Below are 4,533 nucleotides of genomic sequence, written 5' to 3'. Positions count from 1 at the left end.
CGGATTCTTGTGTAATATTCACAAATTCAACTAGTTTCGCCTTTTCTTTAGGCGATAGATTAGATACTAACCGGTTACATAACTTAAACTTCCCCATGGTTCTAGTATCGCGAATCCGTTTAATAAGTTTCTTCATTGAACTATTAATAACGGAGTCATTTAATTTCGTATCAACAACGGGGTTCTTTGTTATCAGGTCATCATTAGGTGTTACTTCATTTTCCCCACACTTAGGCATTTTATTATTGTTAAGCACTACCGTTGAAGTTGATAAAACAATATGCTTCTCATCGATCGTTTTTATCGGTTCAACGGTTTTGGTTGGTGGAGATTTAGACTTTCGACTCACAAAGGTGATTGATTTTTCACCATCACTAAGTGTCATTCTACCCTCTCTTACATCAAATAACGCCCCGGTGGATGCTAAAAATGGTCGACCTAAAATTAGAGGAATGTTTGAGTCCTCTTCTATGTCAATGACAATAAATTCGACTCAAAAGGTTAAATTACCCACTTGAACGGGTAGGTTGTCAGCAATTCCAACTGGGTGCCTAATGGTTTGATCAAAGAGTCGAACACTCATCTCTGTTGGACTTAACTCACCTACTCCTAATCTCTTATATAATGAAAGAGGCATAACACTCACACTTGCACCTAAATCTGCTAGTGCATCATACATGACACAATCACTCAGTAGACAAGGAACAATAAATTCACCCGGATCACCCACCCTGGGTGGAGGTTTTGGTGGAACTATCTTCACCAGGTTTATCTTTACGGTTTTTATTTCTTGCACTTTCTTATTCTTCTTCTTCTTTCCAGAGGTATCACAAACTTTATTACCTATTACTTGCTCATACTCAACTCCTTTTCTTGGAAACGGGATGGGTGGTCTGTATGATATCACCACTGGCTTTACATACTCGGGTGGTGGTGGTGTTGTAACTTCTTCATTGTTACTCACATCTAAAACCTTCCCATCTTCTGATGCTAGTTTTTTAGAATTTGTTGAGACCATATTAACATTCTCATTCCGAGGATTTACTTCAGTATTACTCGGTAGCTTTCCTTGTTCCCTCTCACTCATCATGCTAGCAAGAGTACCTACGTGTTTTTCTAGATTCAAAATGGAAGCTTGTTGAGTTCTTAATGATTGATCAAACCTCTCATTCGTTTGGGTTTGAGATGTAATAAATTGTGTTTGAGATTCCATTAGCTTTGCCATCATTTCTTCCAGATTTGGCTTTTTCTCTTCGGTTTGTTGTGGTGGTTTATACAAGCCAGGTCTTTGTTGATTGAAAGTGTTGTTTTGAGTTGGTTGGTTATTCGGACCTTGTTGGTTGTACGAGTTATAGTTATTGTTAGGTCCATTTGGATTGTAAAGAATGTTTTGATTTCGATTGAAGTTTGGCCTTGGCGGTTGATAATTATTTTGATAATTATTTCCCAACCTTTGGTTCATGTAGGAAACATTCTCTCGTTGTTCCATCGTTTGCTCGATGTGACAATCTTTTGTTAAGTGTGGTCCACCGCATTGCTCACAACTGATTCGTATTGCGTGAATATCTTTATTCATATTTTCCATTCGTCTCTCGAAAGAATCTATTTTTTCGAAAACGGAATCAAAGTCATGGCTAGAATCGGCTCATGCGAGTGGGAGGCTGTGTTATCAATAATATTGTGAGCTTCAGTTGTGGTTTTCTTCATAATGGAACCACCAGCTGTTATGTCGATGTCTTTTCGTGTAGCAATGTCGCATCCTTGGTAGAATATTTGTACTATTTGATAAGTGTCTAAACCATGTTGCGGACATCCTTTCAACAACTTTCCAAATCTTGTCCATGCCTCATATAATGTTTCATTTGGCTTTTGTGTGAACGTAACAATTTCTCCTTGAAGTCTCACAGCTTTGGATGCCGGAAAGAATTGTTTAAGAAATTTTTCAACTAAAACATCCCATGTATCAATCGCCCCTTCAGGTAACGATTCTAACCAATCTTTGGCTTCTCCCTTTATAGTCCAGGGAAATAATGTAACGACCCTGGTTTTTCCAACGTTATTTATTAATAATTATTATTATTAATACGTGTGATTAATCGAATGTATGTTATTACATTTACATGTTGCTTTAATTGCCCGTACTTGAACTTTAAATGCCCGAAACGTCTTTGTGACACCCGGAACTTGCACGAATAATATTTTAAGGTATTATTTACATTCATGATTAATTTTATTAATCATTTTAATTAACTAAGATGGTTAGTTAATTACTTGGGCTTAAGTTGGACTTATTTGGATTATTTGCAACTTGGGCTTTAATTAGTGTAATGGACTCTTGAATAAGACTCACAAGCCCACCCTACTTCTTTTAATGGACATTAAGCCCACTCTTGCATACTTGTAAGTATCATTTAAACATAAACTAACTAGTTACTTGCTTAAGGAATCTAGTTGCCTTATAATCCCCATGAGACTAACCCTTTTAACCAACTTTTAACCTCTTTACTTGCATGTAACCAACAAACAAACCTCTTCCCCTTTTTTGCTGCAGAATGCCGAACCCATAGTGTCATATTAGGGTGTTTTGTTTTTCAAATTTCATTACTTCATTCTCTAGATTACTCTCTCAAAACACACACACACATTACTTGCAATTTTCTTCTCTCTTTTTCTCTCAAGTTCTTTGTTCTTTGTAAGTAATTTGAAGACATTTCTTCTTCTTCTTTCTCCCTAAAAACCGTGGCCTTTTACCCCTTAAACATCATCATCAATTGTTGTTTGTTTACTTGTTCTTACTTAATGTTTGAATACATGTAGTTACTAGTTATATGTTACTTACTTTCTAACTTTCAAGAACAAACTTACTAGTTTGATTTCTTCATCTTTATCTTGTTATAACAAGAACATTCAAGAACATAATCTATCTAGTTATGTTCTACATATTTTGTTTCAAAATAACTAAAGTTCATAGTTGTATAAACTCATTACTTGTAGTTCTTGAAGTAACTTTGAAGTTACTTCACTTAAAGATCAACTTGGTTGAATCTTTAAAAGTATGAGCAACTATGAATCATTTTCTTGTTTATTTAGTTTTCTACTTTATTTGTTTCAAAGATTTAAAGTTTATAATCTTTATAATTGTTACTTGTGTTCTTGTTTGTTGTATGTTACTAGAATACCACCTTCATGGTTGGTTTAGGCTTATCATTCATTTTTATTTATTTCTTATTGTTAGTTGCTTACTACACATTTGAACAAGGACATGAAACCAACAAGAGCTTACACTTTGGTGCAAGTATCATGGATCCAACACTTGGTTGTGATCTTTCTTAGTGTTCATGAACTTGTTCATAAACTTACATGTAACCTTGGTTCATCAAACACTTACAACACTTGCACTTGAGTTATGATGGACAAACCTTGGTCAAAATGATGTTAACACATCAACGAGTTGTACACTTGAAGCTATACGCATCAAGGATGAGAACCGTGATGAACATCAAGCACCGAGACAACCGGAACTCTCCAAAACCCACTGTTCTGTCCAAAACCTACTGACCTGATGCTTCTGGAACAGACCAGTAGACCTGGGCTGTTCTAACCTTGATTTTTAGATAGAACTTTTCGAGTAGATAACTTTTCATATAGGACTCGTCTTAATCCGAGTTACGGTTTAGGATTTATGGCCCTCCGATCGTTACCATGTTCTTTAACGTTGTGCAGAAATTTCTGACCTACTCGCACTTAGACCGTCGCCACGGTCAAACCAAGACGAGTTTGCTTCTGTAAATTTTACCACACTTAAGGGACTCATAGACGGAGCCATGACCACTGGTCTCACCTTAATTCAGTAAGGGTAGAGGCCGTGGTGACTGACCGAAGTCAGCCTTTGTTTTAAACGACTTTCATAAACGAGTCTTACTTGTTACCTTTTGTTTAATGATGATTGATGATGACCCTTATGACCTTAATTACGTACTTGTAAACCTTTTGAGACGACTTATTGACTTAGTGCTATTTGACTTAGGTTGAGGACGTTTGGACCGTTACTTGCACACCACTTTCCGACTACTACCTTACCATTACTACTAATCATTGTGAGTTATAGCATTCCCTTTTTAGTTTAACTTATTTTGGGAACTGAGAATACATGCGGATTTTATGTTTTACATACTAGGCATGAGTACTTAAACTTTATATATGTGTGGGTTATATAACGGCAGAAACATTCCCTTTAGCTCGGTAACGTTTAATCATTGGTTTTTGAACCGTGAACGCGAATCTTAGATATGGATCCATAGGGTTTGACATCCCCACTCGGGCTAGTAGCGCTAGCATTTAACGAGTGTTTAATACTTCGAGGTTATACGCACTTGCCAAGTGCACTTTAAGGGGGTACATTAAACGTTAAGTTAGTTACCGGGTGCCCACGGTTAAGCATATACTTTTACATACTTTTGAATCGCTCGTTGTAGCACTGAAATCTCGTAGCCTACTTACATTACTGTTATACTTAAACTATAGCTCACCAAC

The 4,533-nt window shown here is 36.4% G+C and overlaps 1 non-coding gene across 1 annotated transcript; it reads left to right on the top strand.

The window, feature by feature from the left end:
• Window positions 1–1,795: 1,795 nt before the first annotated feature.
• LOC139894846 (small nucleolar RNA R71) lies at window positions 1,796–1,902 on the top strand. Its single transcript, XR_011775326.1, has one exon. It is a non-coding gene; the product is annotated as a small nucleolar RNA R71 (small nucleolar RNA).
• Window positions 1,903–4,533: the final 2,631 nt, after the last annotated feature.

This window comes from Rutidosis leptorrhynchoides, chromosome 2 (genome assembly GCF_046630445.1).
Source record: "Rutidosis leptorrhynchoides isolate AG116_Rl617_1_P2 chromosome 2, CSIRO_AGI_Rlap_v1, whole genome shotgun sequence".
Classification (NCBI taxonomy): Eukaryota; Viridiplantae; Streptophyta; class Magnoliopsida; order Asterales; family Asteraceae; genus Rutidosis; species Rutidosis leptorrhynchoides.
The sequence above is the reverse complement of the archived record's forward strand: the minus strand, read 5'-3'. Positions and strand labels throughout refer to the sequence as shown.